The sequence below is a fragment of the Meles meles genome, chromosome 6, assembly GCF_922984935.1.
Source record: "Meles meles chromosome 6, mMelMel3.1 paternal haplotype, whole genome shotgun sequence".
Classification (NCBI taxonomy): domain Eukaryota; kingdom Metazoa; phylum Chordata; class Mammalia; order Carnivora; family Mustelidae; genus Meles; species Meles meles.
In genome coordinates, this window is record NC_060071.1 from 103,480,240 (window position 1) to 103,498,633 (window position 18,394).

The 18,394-nt window shown below is 39.3% G+C and overlaps 1 pseudogene; it reads right to left on the reverse strand.

Moving 5' to 3' along the window:
* Positions 1-4,966: 4,966 nt before the first annotated feature.
* LOC123943655 lies at positions 4,967-13,925 on the reverse strand (annotated as a pseudogene).
* Between the last annotated feature and the right edge of the window lie 4,469 nt (positions 13,926-18,394).

Here is an 18,394-nt window from a genome sequence, read left to right on the forward strand (position 1 = left end):
TATCTGTATTAGAGTTCTGTAAAGAGAGAGTAATATTTGAGAACTGTTTAGGATAAAACAAACTGCAGAAATGATTATTAATTTTTTTTTGTCTAATCACAGCTGGCTCATTAGATATGTTATTTTTAAAATCAGCAGCACGGTCATAGGAGCATTTTCTTCTCAATTTGCCACACTAGTAGGCATATGGTGCTGATGGCTGCATAATAAAATTGAGGCAGCGAGGCCTTAAAAAACAACCCATATTATTATGTTTTCCTTTGGGTGCTAACTTGAGATCGAGCAGCTGTTCAACAAGTGTGGGAGGTGTTTCAAAGACAGATTTTGGGTCTGGGCCTGAAACTCCACAGAATATGGAAGGTTCTGTCCTATAAGGTGCACCAATCTGGACGTCGGCTCCCAGACAGTACATTCACTGCAATTTAGTCTGTGCTTCATAGTCTCCAGACCTCTAGAGAGGAGTTAAAACGTGTTTTGTTTTGCCAGTCTGGTCTGAAAGAAGCACTGGGATATTCAGTATTCACCTGGCTGTGAAGTTTTGGTTTTACTTAAATAATCATCCCATGAAGACAGAATTTTAACGACAGTTCATTAAAAAGAGAGGAAGCTGCTCCTGCAATCGACATTCGGTTCTTATGTGTCCGTGTCTCATTTGCTTATGAAAAACTCATCCAAATCATGACAATGAAAGAATTTTTTGTTATGGAAAACTTCAAATATGCACTAAAGTTGAGGGAATGGGGATGTGTGGGTGGCTCAGTTGGTTAAACATCTCCCTTTGGCTCAGGTCACGATCCCACTGTCCCGGGATCAAGCCCTACACTGGGCTCCCTGAGCAGTGGGGAGTCTGCTTATCCCTCTCCCTCTGCCCCTCCCCCTGCTCACGCTTGCTCTTTCTCAAATAAATAAAATAAAATCTTTAAAATAATTAATTTTAAAAAGCTGAGGGAATAATATAATGAACCTCCATGTACTCTGGAACCAGTCTCCCCAATTAGCAACATTTGCCAATTTGTTTCATTTATACCCCTATCTGCCATTTCTATCCTCAATGGATTAAAAATCTCAAACATTATCTAAAATATTCCAGTGTGAATCTTTAAATAAAAAAGACTCTTTTTCTAAAACACACAGTAGTATTATCACAACTATAATTAAACAATCATCCCAAATGTTATCAAAGATCTAGTCAATGTTCTAATTTTCCTGGTTATCTCATAAATATTTTATAATTGGCTTGTTCAAATCAGGATCCATACAAGGGCTACATAGTGTACTTGTTGTTGTGTCTCCTAAGCATCTTTCTCTCTTTTAAAACATGTGTTATTTTTGGAATGTAAAATAAAGATATAGAAAACTACACAAAGTGAATATACGGCAATGAATTTTTATAAATGTGAACACCCTTGTAACTACAACCCAGGTAAAAATGTAAAACTTTGTCTTCCACTTCAGGAGCTTCTTTCCATGAGATTCATCCCAATGACGAACACTGTCTTCCCCCATTACTTTTATAGTAATTGCTGCTTTGCAAATAGTTTTACCCCCCAGTTGTGATAAAATATTTCTGGACTTTGTAATTTAGATTTGACCATTTAAAAAGAAAAAGATGTCTTTTAAGTTTTAACCTAATTATCTCTATCTTTTTCTTACTTTCTATTTGGGTCCTTTGACTGGCAGAGTCTCCCACAGCCTGAAATTTGCCGATTATAAACTCATGGTGTAATTCAACATGTTCCTCTGTCCTCTCTGTTTCCTGCTAATTGGCAGCTGGATCCAGGGACTGGATCAGTCTCACGTTTGATCCTTTAGGCAAGAGCATAGGAGGTGTTGGGCAGTTCTGTAGGAGACACATCTGATTGTCTCCCTCAGAGTGATGTTAACATTCACTGAGGATTACTGTCTATATCTAGTAGTTCATTTTGTTTACAAAATCGACATATTCTTATTTTAATAATTTCTATTTCATTTGTTAAATACTATTAATAAAGAGCTACTTCCCGCAATCTCTTACTTGGCTACCCAGTGGTATAGTTCATATAGGAAAGCAGGATAGATCCTTGATTCTTTGCTTTTATTTATTTGAAAGATTTATTTATTTATTTTAGAGAAAGACAGAGTGAGTGGAACAGAGTGAGAGAATCTCAAGCAGACTCCCTGCTGAGCATGGAGCCTGTTGGGGGCATAATCTCAGGACTCATGAGATCATGACCTGAGCTGAAATGACAAGTCAGATGCTCGACAGATTAAGCCACCCAGGTGCCCCTCTTTGTTTTTACTTAAATAATTTTTCAAGATAATGGACTGATTCCAATCACATTCTGAAGGTGATCAATTCTTTATATATACATATATATTTATATAAATATATATATGTATATACATATTATATAAGCACACACACATACATACATATCATTATGACCTCATAGATTTAAACATTTTTAATTAGTTTTAATCCATCAAAATTACTATTATCATGACTGAAGCTCCACTGCCCCATCTTTGACCAGTGAAAACTTCTTTATGTTGTCTTCTGAATTTTTCTGAGGTGACCCTAGCAGTCTGATAATTTTTTTGGTATTGGGTAAACAAGATATTCCAGGCTTATCTTGTCATTTTCTGTCACAGACTTGGATAAGGCATTTTTGTCTAGAGACTCCAGTTTTTTCTAGTGAAAAATATTATTTCAAGATCACAATTTAGGCACTAGAGATGCTTATTGTTACTAGGTTGGTCATTATTTCTATTTTCTGTCTCTGTCTCTATTTCTATTTACATGTGTATAGAACTTCTACATGCTACATATAATACGTAAAAATATACTATTAATCACTTAAAAATTATTGCAGGGACACCTGGGTAGCTCAGTTGGTTAATCAATTGTCTTCGAATTAGATCATGATCTCAGGATTCTGGGATCAAGTCCTGCATTGGGCTCAGTGGGGAGTCTGCTTCTCCCTCACCCTCTGCTCCTCCCCCTGGCTTATGATCTCTCACACTCTCTCTCAAATTAATAAATAAAATCTTAAAAAATAAAAATAAGTTGCAAATATAATGACACTCCACTCCACATGACATTCTCAGTGACATTCCACCCATTATCATTTACCAAAATTTAACATTGACTTGACAATATCACCTAACATACAGTCTATATTTAAGTTTCCACTTACCCCACAAAGGGCATTTATATATATTTTAAAATCCAAGATGAAATACAGATTTATGCATGCTGTATGTCTGTTAGGTCTCTTTAGTCCTCTTTAACGTAGAATAGTTTCCCTCCACCCTTTTTTTTTTTTCCTTTCCTGACACTGACATTTTGAAGTCTGAGCTATTGTCTTGTAGAATATACCATAATTCTGTGTTGGCCCTATGATTAGATTCAAGCTAAACATTTTGGCAAGAATACTACACAGATGATACTGTATCGTTTCTTTTGTAGCTTATGAGAAAGAGGTGTAGAATGTCAGTTGTTCTGTTTTTTTTTTTTTTAAAGATTTTATTTATTTATTTGACAGAGAGAAATCACAAGAGAGGCAGGCAGAGAGAGAGGAAGGGAAGCAGGCTCTCTGTTGAGCAGAGAGCCCGATGCGGGACTCGATCCCAGGACCCTGAGATCATGACCTGAGCCGAAGGCAGCGGCTTAACCCACTGAGCCACCCAGGCACCCAGTTGTTCTGTTATTAATGAGAAATTTTGTTAGCTTGGTTAAAGTGTATCTGTGAGATATCTTCATTGTAAATATCCCCCGCTTTTTTTTTTAAAGATTTTATTTTATTTATTTGACAGGCAGAGATCACAAGTAAGTAGAGAGGCAGGCAGAGAGAGAGCAGAGGAAGCAGGCTCCCTGTGGAGCAGAGAGCCCGATGCGGGGCTTGATCCCAGGACCCTGGGATCATGACCTGAGCCGAAGGCAGAGGCTTTATCCACTGAGCCACCCAGGCGCCCCATCTTGCCCCCTTTTTAATTAAAGGAATCTGTGGGGTGATAATTTGAATAACATAACTATCTTCTTCTCCAACAAACTTCCAATGAATGGTTTTAGCATCCTCTGTTTATCCTTGCTTGAATCAATTAATAAAAAAGGGTTGCAAAATGATGATTTCTCACTAAACCATTTCTTCTATACTTACTATTTTCCGCTATATATATATTATTTTTCAATAAAGGAAATCTTTTCCTCTTTTCTCTTTTTCTATCCCTCTCTCTCTCAGTTCCACTACGGGGATTATGGATATTTAAGTTTATATTATTCAGTGTGGCCAGTAGCAGCACCTTTGAGCTAGCTCCTTCAAAATGTTTGGCCCACTCTAACTTTCTTGTCACAATCAGAAGAACACTTTGTAATATATATAGAAATGCATAATGTAAACATATCATCTATCAATATTGGGCACAATGACCAGTATCCTATTGAAATGAACCAAACTTGCAACACTCCTGAACCATGTCCATTCTTAGTGGGAGTCAAGCCAGTGAAGAGCATTTTCATCTTCTCAAACTCAAACTCTGTACCCATTAAACACTAAATCCTCATTCTCTTCTCCCCTACTCCCTGGTAACTACCACTCCACTTCTGTTTCTATGAATTTGACTACTTTAGATACTTCAATAAATGGAATCATATAATATTTATGCTTTTTAGTTTTTAACAGTTAACAATCCTATTTTATTTTTTAAAAATATTTTGTTGCAAAAGGGAAAAGATGCAAGGCAGTAAAAAAGATTGACGGCATCATCAAATTTATTACAGTTTTCAAGTTATCAGAAAGACAAACAAATCACTGACAACACGGGAAATGAGGACTTTTTTTTCCTGTTTGCCGTCAGAAATTAAAACTAAAAATTGTGTCATTGAGTAAAAACAAAACAAAAAATGGGGAGAAAAAATTTCCCCACTTTCTCATATTCTATATATTTTTTTCCTTAAACTATCAACTTACTTGGTTGTCTCTGTAATTTAAAGAGGCATGAGATGCTTATAGTGGATTCCAGGGGGAAAAGGAGGGACTCCAAAGCTTGAGGAGGGAGGTGATGGGGCTGGAATTGGGAGTGGTGGCAGATGCAACAGGTGAAGGGCTGAAGGAGGGCAACTGAAGTGGGCAGCACACATGGGGCCTATCTCCCAGGTAGATGAGGGTACAAGGTTCTAAAAGTGTGGTCCACCCAACAGCAGAATCACTAGAATCTCAGGAGTGGTTCTATGGAGATATCCCCCCTCTTGAGACTCAGACACACATTTCTGACACTTGCCTCAAACTGTGACAGGCTCTACCAAGTGGCTGGTCTCATGTCCACTTTTTCTCTATTAAGAACTTTTCCTGGGAGAAGTCAGTGATTTGTGAACAGAGTTTTCAGAAGCTTTTACTACCACAGCATACCCTTTGGATTGGCCATTTGCTCCATTCTCTGCAAATTTCAACTCTACCACATCATAGATTCCTAGCAAGTGAATGACTTGGATCTGTTGCTGGTCTGTGGTCCACCAGAAGAAGTTGCCCACATAATTCATCTGTTTCGTAGGCCACTGTAGGTATGCAGAATTGCGGGGGTCTCGTTGCTGGGCTTGGAGATGGCTCCTGGCAAACAGGAGGAGGTGACTCTGTGTTGCTGCTCCTGTCATCTGAGGGCTATGAGTTGGCCATCAACATATCATCATTTGGTCAAATCTGATCCATATTGCTGAATTCCAGGTTCTGACTGAACTCTGTGTCAGTTATATATCAACTGAGTTCCCTCCTTCTGAAATGGCTCCAGAAGGAAGATTGAGAACACAGAGAGTGGCTTATTTCACTTAGCATAATGTTCTCAAGGTTCACGCACACGGTAGCATGAAAAAGGATTTCCTTCTTTTTTTAAAGGCTGAACAACACCCCATTATATGTATATACATGTGTTTACCCACTCATTAGTCAATGGACATGTGGATTGCTTTCACCTCTTGGCTCTTGTGAATGGCACTGCTATGAACATAGTTGTGCAGATATTTCTTCAAGACCCTGATTTCAGTTCTTTGGCTACATACCCAGAAGTGGGATTGCTAGAGCTTTCCTTCTTAAGGTTGAATAATATTCCATTGTATGTGTACACTACATTTTGTTCATCCATTAATCTCTCCATGGACATTTGGGCTATTTCCATGTTTTGGCTATTGTGAATAATGGTACCATGAACGTGGGTATACAGATCTGTTTCTGGGTTCCTTCTTGATGAATGCCTGTGGCTCCCCCTATTCATTTGTTCATTATTCATTTATTCTTTCATTATGTCTACCATGTGCCAGGAACAGTTTTAGGCATCAGAATACTCAGCGATCAAATCAGACAAAAGCACCTGCCCTACTAGAGCTTAAATTTCAAGGAGGGAAGGCATTCCATAAAAAAGAAATGTAATAAATAATGTATTAAGTGAGATTATGATACATGCCTTGGGGAAAAATAGGGCAGAGTTAGAGTGATAAGATGAGATGGATGGGTTGCAATTTTAAATGGGATGCTCCAGATAGGCCTCACTGAGAAGTGACATTTGGGCAGGAACTTGACAGAACTTAGGGAGGAAAGCCCAGAAAATAAGTTCTTTCCAGCCGTCAGGGAGAAATGATAAGAGCATCAATTTCAGTGATTTCTTAACCAAAATTAGAATGTGTATAGAATTGAGTTTTTAGGATTATGTCAGTGGTAATCTTTTCTCTGGTGGACATCATTTAGTTCAATTATATATAGAATACAGCTTGTGGCAGAGACATTTCTCTGTATTCACTGGACTCTTTCACGTCCCTCCTGGGCTCACAGGAGGACTACTTTTCCCAAGGCGCCCCTGTTGCTGCTTTTCTTACACAACTTTCTGCTGCTCCTGCCTGAGGTTTGCTGGGGGTGAGAGAACAAGGTCTTCCATACCTTAAATAAGACTCTAGATTCAGGGGCGCCTGGGTGGCTCAGTGGGTTAAAGCCTCTGCCTTCCGCTCAGGTCATGATCTCAGGGTCCTGGGATCGAGCCCCGCATCGGGTTCTCTGCTCGGCAGGGAGCCTGCTTCCTCCTCTCTCTCTACCTGCCTCTCTGCCTACTTGGGATCTCTGTCTGTCCAATAAATAAATAAATAAATAAAATAAAACCTTAAAAAAAAAAAGACTCTAGACTCATAGGCTTAGGATGCTATGAATGCTTTGCCCCTCTGTGCAGGACTTCCCATGCACGGCACCATGAAAGGTGCTTCCGCCAATGGCAGAGCCTTCTGGGTAAACTATATTCAAAATAATCTTAAGTACATAGACTCCTAGCTTCCCAATTTTAACTAAAGTTATCCCACTTTAATAACTTTTGACTAAAGAAGAAGTTATTTTAATGAATTTTATATCTATTCTTGGTTTGATGGTTTTGGGGAATGGGTTGATTATCCAAGGGTCTAAAATGTCTGTTGGTTTTCCTGAGTTCCCTCTAGTTCACTAATGTCTTGTTGCAGCCCACTGGAGCACCCTGAGCCACACCCCTGGCCTGCCTGATTTCAGTAGTCATATGAACAATTCCACGCATATGGACAACATCCTACCTCAAGTGTATGCATGGTGTCTCTTTACTTTTCTTAATGCTTTCTCAGAAGCTGTGGAAGTTTGTTCAATTGATATGTGGGTTTAGGGGAACCTAAGGCAAGACAGTTGGAAATGGAAGTGCTAGAAAAAGCAGACCCTCAGGATAGGACACTGAAACTGGTGAGATGAAAGCAAGGACCCCAGTGCCAGTGGTGTGTGGCATGGAGAGAACCTCTGGTGAGCTCATCCTCATAACTGCTAAGAATCTCACTAGCGGAGAGCTGGCATGAGGTTTAGGTAGAAGCGGGAAGCACTGACTTCCACAGTAGCTCTCGTAGTTACGAGGTTAAGTATGAAGATTGTGAGTTGGCTGACTTTTATTATCTGCTTTAAAAACCTGGAAGAAAGAGAATGGTCTATCAATTCAGGGCATGCTGTGAATCCCAGACAGTGTTCATGGTAGCGTTATCGAGCTGCTTCTTTTCAACTGGTGGGTGCCAGATGTGCTAGTAAGGAGACTGCTTGTCATTGACAGGTTTCCTTTTGATAAGATCAGAGGTCTCCTAAGGAAGGAGTAGGATGCTGAGACATGGGACAGTATATTTCATGGATGTGCCTGAGAATTCTGAAGCCCTAGATTCTTCAGAGTGGGAAGAAACATTTCCCTCCATTTTGCTAGAGAAGAGCAGTGCCCCCCCCCCCACACACACATGAAGCCTTCGCCTGAGGCGGAAGTAAGATGACACCCATCCTTTCCAGGTCTACCCACACTTTCCACCATTGCCATCAGATTAATAATCAGGGTCAGCTCTTGGCATAGCCCAAGCAGTGCCTGCTGCAGAAGCAGAGAGCACACTCCTGGAAGAACTGCAGGATCTTACCCATATGTCCTGGTAGGAACCTAGAGATGTGCGTGGGAGTAGACCTTGAGGGTGCTCAAGAGAGGGAGTGGGACATAAAGTTCTGTACGGAAGCAATTACTGACCTGGAAGCACCTTCCCCTGATGCAGGATTAAACTTCCTGGTAAGGACCCTTAATAGGTTGCTAGCTGGATTCTTTGATGGTTGGACAAGACAATAGCTTACAATAAACACGGAAGAGATGTAGCAACTGCCTAGACGAAGTATGGAGAGAAGAGTCAGAAAGGCCGTGTTCAAACTGGTTTACTAAAGGACACCAGAGAACCTACCAGTGACTATGTTGCCCAGGAAGAGGGACCCGTTGCTAATACAAGAAGGAACACACGAATGAGAGTGGCAGTGACCACATTAAGTCAATGGTGGCCATGCTCCACAGGCTTCAGACCATGGCCCTCCACCCCTCAGACCTCAGGACGGGACATGGGAGCTGCTCGGTGGACAGTCCCTATAAATCGCCAATGTCTAACTTCAGGCATGCACCAGGGGATCAATCTGCGTTTTGCTTTAGCACTTCCTCCTAAGTCTTTTTGGCCCAAATAGATGCGATCCAGAAGTGTGGGGGAAATTAATGCATTAGGAGACAAACTTCACTGAAGAAGTTAGGGAGTCAGTCCCCAGCCTCCTTGTCCTTCAGTGGGATAATTCTGAGAAACATTTTCTATAGTTCCTCTGACGGTCTGTTGTGGGACTGAGTCCCTGAGGTCCACAGCAGTAAGAAGTCTCCCTGTTCTGGCCTCTTTTTCACTCAGGAAGTCACCATGCATTATTACTTCTCCTGTTCTGTCTCTCTGTCTCAGTAGCTTCACTCCTGCTCCCTGCAATCACCTCCCAATTCAACTATTACACCCCAGTTCTTGTTTCACACTTTGCTTTTACGGAAGCTCAAACTAAGGCTCTTCTGTGTTAGAATTTCAAGTTCCTAAAATTCATGTCTGGGAAGCACAGGACGCTGGTCACCAATTAGCCTATTAAAATATCCTCATTTGGAAAACATATCCTAGCTTAGCATTAGCTGGTTCTTGGTAATATCAGCATTCTCAAAAAGGTAGTACATTTCACTCTCTCTACCTCAAGTCCATTCAGGCGATGTTTTTCCTAACATTTCCCAAGCCCCACAGAGAGTTCTTGATTGCAAAGCTGAGACAATATAGGGAAAGCCAGAGGGACTTAAACTCCTGTAAATTCGCTGGTCTGAGGCAAGGGTTAAAATTTCCATAGGCTTAGAGACAAATACGTCCTTCTGAGAAAGAGAACAAATGACAGATAACAGCCACCAGGGAGTAATGGTTGTCTGGGCAAAATAAGAAGTAACAATTCCAAGCCGGTTTGCACAAGTATTTCTATTTTCCCGGAGCCCTAAAGAACATCAACCACAAAGAAAGGCATCCTGCGACTGTCTTGTGTCCACTAAAAAGTAACAGCTACAAGATAATGACCGTAGGACTGTAGGACACTTCCCTACTCACAGCCCCACACCTTTGGAAAAGTGCTTTTATAAGCCTTGCAAGCTATCCCTTTAGGGAGTGACATTCCTCTTTCTCATTGGCTTTTTAATATAAGCTATCTCTAAAAACCCCCCTCTGCTTTCTTTGTATCATGGTCAGTGTTCATTTCTGTGACATTGAGACTCAAGAACCTGGTCTTGGGGGTCCAGTAACAAAGCCAGATCAAACTCACAATATGAGTGACCAAATACCTGGAACCACTATATTTCATACAGAGCAGCTGTTATTAAAAGCAATAAGGGGATCTCATTAGGTCGAGTGCAATGGAAAGTAATTGCATTTTTTCAGGTAAGCACTTCAGTGTGTCCACTCCCTGAGCCGTAGTTCTCCATGCTAACTCCTGTCACTTATTTGCACTGCTGTTTGCTAAGACCGCTTCACCCGAATTATTATCATCTGTTGGAGTTTGTATCTGACTTACTTTTGATCTGTACAACATCAGATGTCTCTGTTTCCACCTATATCAGGAAAAGAATTTTTCCTGATTTACATCTCAGATCTTGAAATATTCTCTCTGGTAGACCTAAGCCTTACAACGTCATTGAAAGCTTCCAGAATCTCATTTTATCCACAGTATATTCTCTCTTAGGAATACAATATCGCACTGGTTCCAGCCTCTCCAAACTCAGAACTCTTTAGAGCCCTCCTTTCCCGATGCCCCAGGAGAGGCCCTCGGTGCCAGGTGGGCAGTGAGATTGAGACTGGTTATTTAGATGTTCCTTGTCCTTACTGTTGTGGTTTTCCACTAGAAATTCCTTGATGTCAAAAATAACATCTTGGTAATTCAGTTCCTAGCACAAGGTCATGCACAGAGAAACAATTAATATAATCTTTTTGTTGTTGTTGTTTAAGCAGGGAGAGGGAGAGAGAATCTTAAGCAGGCTTCCTGCCCAACCTGATCTGCCCAACCAGGGCTCGATCTCAAAACCCTGAGATCATGACCTGAGGGGAAACCAAGAGTCAGTCGCTTACACTGAGCCACTCAGATGTCCCCTAATATAGTCTTTTATTTTTTATTAATGAAGACTGAGGGGCACCTGGGTGGCTCAGTAGGTGAGCATCCAGTTCTTGGTTTTTGGCTCAGGTCATGATCTCATAGGTACTGGGACAGAGCCCCAGGTCTGGCTCTGTGCTCAGCAGGGAATCTGATTGATGATGCTCTCCCTCTACCCCTCCCCTCCCCTTCAACTCTGTGTCTCTGTCTCTGTCAATAAATAAATAAGTAAATCTTAAAAAAAAAAAGACTGAGCCAGATTTAAATTTAGAAAACACAAAAGAAAAAATTTAAATGTGACATTTTAATATATTCTAACAAATGAACAATATTTTTGCCTTGGGTTAATATTAGAAGGCTGGTCAGCAGATTCACACAGTTATACTTCTTAATACTTGAAAGCCCGAAGTAATTTAAAAACACACAAAAAACTCTAAGTTATATGAGTTGGAGAGAGCAGAGTAACAGAATCAATCATATTCCTATATAATGTGTCGTGTTCTCTATGGTATAAAGCCAGTAAAATAGTAATACACAACATCCACTATCAGTGGTGTTCTTTCATGTTACATAGCTCTAAAGGGCATAAGAATTATGGTACTGGGTAGGAGTTAGGTCCACAGAGCAAATGTTTAAGGAATATTGAACATGGATGGAATGAGAGAGATTATGTAATTCAACTCCCTGATTATACACCTGTGGACTCAGAGGTAAAGAAACTTGCTTAGGGCACCAAGGTAGTTAGTGAAATAGTGAGTCTTCTGACTGCTAGGACTGTATCCTCCCATCATGCTGTGTGGATATAGGGAGTAAGCCTGTTGGTTCTTCTCAGCTGTAGGCTTATCAGGAGGGCAGGAAGGGGGGAAATCCGAAAGGCAGACTAAAGTTTTATGAACAAAGATATTCATTATAGACTGTTTATAATAGCCAACAAATTAGAAGTTATCTGAATTCCAACAATAAGGAAATAGTTAAGTAAATAGTGAGAAAGTGGAGTAATAAGATAACACACAATGGAATACTGTGTAGCCATTAGGAGTATTCTATAAAAAAAGTTTAATACCATGAGGGAAAAGAGGGATACTAAATTTATATGTAGTATTATCTCACCTGGGTAGACATAAATATAATGCATAGAAAAGATAGAGACAAAAGCATACTGAAATAGTAACTGGCTATCAACATGTACCTTTGAGTGCTGAAACTAGGTGGTGATTTTTGTTTTTATTTATTTTCTTTTCAAGCCTTTATTTATTTATTTGAGAGTAAGAGTGAGTGCAAATGGGCAAAGGGGCAGAGGGGGAGGGACAGGGACAGGGAGAGAATCTCAAGCAGATTCCACACTGAGCATGGAGTCCCACAAGCCCCATAGGGGCTTGACCTCATGACCCTGAGATTATGACCTGAGCTAAAACCAAGAATCTGATGCTTAACTGACTGAGTCACCCAGGTGTCCATGATTTTTATTATTATTAATAATAATAATAATAATGTTCTAAGGGTGCCTGTCTGGCTCGACCAATAGAGCATGGGATCTTTGATCTCAGTGTTGTATGTTCGAGCCTCATTCTGGGCACAGAACTTACTTAAAAATAAACAAACAAACAAATAAACAAACAATGTTCTAAACTTCTCATAATGATTTTTCTAACAGGAAACACTTTTAGGTAGAAACAATATGATGATCTAAAATGTATTAATCCAAACCTATAAATTTTTACATGAGAGTATTCAATATCTCTGCATCAATCTTTGAGTAAGAGAGGGTGCTTATCAGGAGAAGCCAGACTTTTCATCATAGTAATGTGCTGCTGTGGATATTTCCAACATGCCAAATACAGAGGAAGTAATATCAGAAAATATCAACTGGCCTTACAGCTGATTTGCGACCCTGACAAGAAAACTAATAAAGAAAACTAGTAAACTTTCAGATTTTGTGTGTTTTTACTCTAGATCTGACACTTCCCCCTATTTATTTATTTATTCATTTATTTTAAAGATTTTATTTACTTATTTGAGAGAGAAAGGGAGAGAGGTCATGAGCTGGGGTAGAGGCAGAGTAAGAGAGAGAAGCAGACTCCAGACTCCACACCGAGCAGGGAGCTTGACACAAGACTCAATCCCAAGATCCTGGATTATGACCCCAGCCAAAGGCAGATGCTTAACTGACTGAGACACCTGGACGCCCCTCTTACTCCATTATTTAAAATTCATTCATAAACATCTTTATTTTATCTTGTGTGATAGTATGAAAATCATTGTCTTTATGAGTTCAGGTCCTCTGAGAAGCAGATTCCAAGGTGGGGTTAGATGTGCAAGAGAGGTTAGTAGCTGTGAAGGGTGAGGAGGGGAGGGAGAATGAGGCAGGAAGAGCCTTCAGATGGAAACAAAGGTCCAACTCCTGTGGAAGCAGAGAGGAAGGGGAGGTTGGGTAGTAAGAGTCTCAGACTGCAGTACAGTTCCAAGAGACGTGCAGCCAGGCCTATGGGGAGTCCTCCAACCAAACTACTAATTGAAGAAGTCTTGAGTTTCACGTGAATAGGTACACATTTGTAGGTCATTGTGCTTAGTCATTGCCTGGGGGAACTGTGACCTTGGAGCCCAGCGAAGTGGTACATTCTCAAGGGTGGCCATTAGGGCCAGAGTCAATTATGCTCACCTCAGCTGGGTATCTGGCCAGCACAAGTTCAGGGCTACCACAGTCATTAAGATGCACATAACAAGAAGATGGATGGCTGAATGGTTCCTTAAGTCTCTGAAACACAGAAGGGAGACCTTGACATTTTCTTGAAGTTCATCACTATCTAAAGATATGCCACGAGGCAACGCCTCAAGTAACTTGAAGTGAAGCACACCTGAATTTGTGGGCTGATAACGCGTATCACTTTCCAGTTGCCTCACATATGCAGAAATAGTTATCTTTTGCATATTTAACTTCTCCAGATGAACTTTGGCTGGGGATACACAGCTCATCTATTCTGCTCTACTTTGGTTTTGTTTTCGCTAATTCTCTATTTCAGGTAAATATAATGAAGATAATAATATACTGCAAATGAGATAACAATTCAGAACATTTTGCAGTATTTCCTTTGGAAGTATTGGCTCAACAGAGATTATAATTACTGGAAAGCAGAAATGTAAAGCTCTCATACAAATTGAAGTGTTTCTACTATTTCTCTGAGGCATGTAATCAATTCAGCTGAAGCAATCAACAAAACCAGTTGTTTATTGTTACATGGTCCAAACTGCCTACTGGCTAACTGGGTTTCTTCAGATTTAATTGACTAGATGTTGAACTGCTGTGATAACATATACCAGCATATCCAGATGGCTTTCAAAGCAGCAAGACTGCTGAAAAGTTACTATAGCTAATATTAATGAGTAAAACTCCTTTCAATTATTCTGCACTTTGAAACAAAAACACTATCGAATTATAAAATGGTCAAAATAGTCAGTAAGCTTGGATAGTATATACGTTTATTCATTTTTATAATTACCTTGCAATAACTGAGGAGGGACTTAAATTTTTGTCTCTGGAATCTTCATTTTCAGTGTGCCTTTGTGTTACCGGGGCAGAATAAACCAATATGGCCTGCTCATGGTAGGAGTTCAATGACTACTACTTTTTTTTTTAACTCAAGTATGGTTGATACCTAATGTTACATTAGTTTCGGGTGTATAGCATTGTGATTCTACAATTCTATACTTTATGCTGTGCTCTCCACAAGTGTAGCTACCGTCTGTCACCATATGATGCTATTACAATACTACTGACTACATTCCCTAGCATGTACTTTTCATCCCTGTGAATTACACACTCCATAACTGAAAGCCTGTATCTCCAGCTCACCCATTGTGCCCAGTGCCCAACCCCCTCCCCTCTGGACCACCAGTTTGCTCTCTTTATGGGTCTGTTTCTGTTTGTTTTGTTTGTTCATTTTTTCTTTTTTAGATTCAACATAGAAGTCAAATCATATGGTATTTATCTTTGTCTGACTTATTTTACTGAACATACTACCCTCTAAGTCCATCCATGTTGTTAAGAAGGGAAAGATCTCACTCTTTATTATGGCTGAGTAATATTCCATTAAATATATATATATATGTATATACATATATATCTATCTATCTATCTCACATCTTCTTTGTCATTCATCTATAGATCAATACTTGGGTTGTCTCCATGTCTTGGCTATTGGTTTATTATAATGCTATAATAAACACAGGGGTGCATATATCTTTTTGAATTAGTGTTTTTGTTTTCTTTGACAAACACCCAATAGTGGAAATACTAGATCATAGGGGATTTCTATTTTTTATTTTTTATTTTTTGAGTAAACTCCATACTGTTTTCCACAGTGGCTGTACCAAATTACATTCCCACCAACGGTGCACAAGTGTTCCTTTTTCTCCATATCCTCATCACCAATACTTGTAGTTTCTTGTATTTTTGATACCAGACATTTTATCTGGTATAAGGTGATTATCCCATCGTGGTTTTGATTTGCATTACTTTGATATTAGTGATGTTGAGCATCTTTTCAAGTGTCTGTTGGCCTTCTGTATGTCTTCTTTGGAGAAATGCCTATTCGGGTCCTCTGCCCATTTTTAATCTACTTATTTGGGGGGTTTGGGGTGTTGAGTTGTGTAAGTTCTTTATATATTTGGATATTAGGCTCTTAGTGGCTATATCATTTGCAAATATCTTCTCCCATTCAGTAGGTTGCCTTTTTGTTTTGTTGATGGTTTCTTTTGCCATGCAAACACTTTTTATTCTGGTATAGTCCCAACAGCTTATTTTTCTTTTATTTCTTTTGCTGAGGAGACAAACCTAGATAAGTGTTGCTTGGGTCGCTGTCAGAGATTACTGCCTATGTTTTATCTAGGAGTTTTATGGTCTCGGGTCTCACATTTAAGTCTTTAATCCATTCTGAGTTTATTGTTGTGTATGGTGTAAGATAGTGGTCCTTTTAAAAAAAATTATTGTGGTAAAAACATTTAACATGAGATCTACTCTCTTACATTTTTAAGTGTACATTATTATCAATGACCATCGGCACAATGTTGCACAGATCTCTGGAGCTTATTTGTTTTGCTTAACTGCAACTTCATGCCTGTTGATTAGTAACACCCAGTCCCTGGCAACCACGATTCTACTCTTCGAGTCCATGAATTTGACTATTTTAGATAACTAATATAAGTGGAAGCATGCAGGATTTGTCTTCCATGATTGGCCTATTTCACTTAGCATGTGTTGTTGCATATTGAAGAATTTCCTTCTTTTTAAAGGCTGAATAATATTCCATTGTATGTATATACCACATTTTCTTTATTCTTTCATCCGCTGAATGCCATTTAGGTCGTTTCCACATTTTGTGACTAGTGTGGCAATGAACATGGAAGTGCTAGAAATCTCTTCAAGATTCTGATTTCAATCTTTTGAATAAATATCCAGAAGTGATGAATCTTCATACTGTTTTCCACAGTAGCTGCACCATTTTGCAGTTTGACAAAACTGTCCTTTTCCCATTGTGTATTCTTGGCAATTTTGTTGAAGATCAGTTAATCATACCTGCATGGATTTATTTATGGGCTCTCTATTCTGTCCCATTAATCTCTATATCTATCTTTATGCCAGTACCATATTGTTTTGGTTACAGTTGCTTTGTAATATATTTTGAAATCAAGAAGTATGATGCCTCTGGTTTTGTTCTTCTTAAGACTGATTTGCCCATTCATGGTCTTTTGTGGTTCCATATGAATTATAGAATTATTTTTTCTATTTATGTAAAAAAATTCCAATGGGGTGTGACAGGGATGGCATTGAATCTGTAGATCATTTTGAATAGCTATGATATTTTAACAATATTAAGTTTTCCAATCCATGAACACGGGGTGTCTTTCCATTTGAGTCTTCTTTTGTTTCTTCCATCAATGTTTTGTAGTTTCAGCATACAGGTCTTTCACCTTCTTGGTTAAACTTACTGCTAAGTATTTTATTCTTTTTGGTGCTATTATAAATTGAATTTTTTCATTTTCCCTTTCATATTAGGTTCTTAGTTTCATAGAAACACAACTGAATTTTGTATGTTGATTTTGTATCCTGCAACATTACTAAAAGAGTTTATTAGCTCTAACAGTTTTCTTGTGGAGTCTATAGAGTTTTCTGTCTATAATAAGATCATGTTATCTGTAAACAGGGATACTATTACTCTTCCTTTCCAATTTGGATGTGCTTTTATTCTTTTTCCTGCCTAATTGCTCTGGCTAGGACTTCCAATATACCACGTTGAATAAAAGTGGCAAAAGTGGGCACCCTTGCCTTGTTCCTAACATTTGAGGAAAAGTTTTCAGTTTTTTACCACTGAGTATGCTGTTAGCTGTGGGCTTTTAATATCTGGCCTTTATTTCAATGACTATACTTCTTGAAGACAAAGAAAGGATCAGGCTCTTTCAGTTTGTGATTCATTCTCAAAGAGTGGCTCCTGGACCTAGCAGCAACCCATGTACCCAGGAACTTGTTAGAAGTGCAAATCCTTAGGCTCACCCCAGACCTACTGAATCTGAAACTTCGGGAGCAGAGCCGGCAATCTGTGTTCCAACAATTCGTGCAGGTGATTTTGATCCATGCTAGAAGGAAGTCTAGTTAATATCATTTCCCATGTATATTCTTCAGAAAATATTCTGTGGCATATAGACAAGTGTTATGCAACAGAGGAGTTCTTTATTTTGAATACATTTGGGAAATTCTGAGCTGAAAAAGCTAAGTAGAACTCACAGACCACGCTCACAGAGGTCCCCTTCAAGTCATTCTTCCTGATCTGTCACTATTTACAGGAACCTGCTTATGTCCCACAAATAGCACATTCCATGTCCTTTCTCTTAGCCTAGTTTCCAACCCCTCTCAGCCATTCAGAAAGTTCTTCTTCTATCATTCCAAAGCCAACCTTTCTTTTATCCACCCCCCTATGACTGACAGGGGGGAAACAGTGTGCTCTGATGTCCCACCCACTCTTCTGCAGGGCAATCACAGTATAATTAATGAGCAACATATTAACTAAAGAGTAGGTTATTCAGTCCTAAATAACTACTCTTCTGGGACATAGTCAAGTATATATTTAGAAAAAAGACATTTTCTTGCAAGGACACAGTCTTGCTGAAGACATAGCCAATTCCTATTTCTAAACTGAATGAAAACATCTCAGTCTGAGGCATCTATATTTGAGCTATTTCACTGGTTCAGTGCTCCCAAAATTAATGTGGAGTTATTTGCTTTACATCTATCTGCAATGCAGAACCTAGCAAAGGCCTGCCCACAGAATAGATTCCAGTTTCCATTTTAAAATGCAGAAATTGGTTATGAGACCCCAGATAGCAGCTTTTTCATTTCAGCAACTTAGAATTCAAAATCTCCCTCCAGCAACAGGAAGAAACTTCAGGCA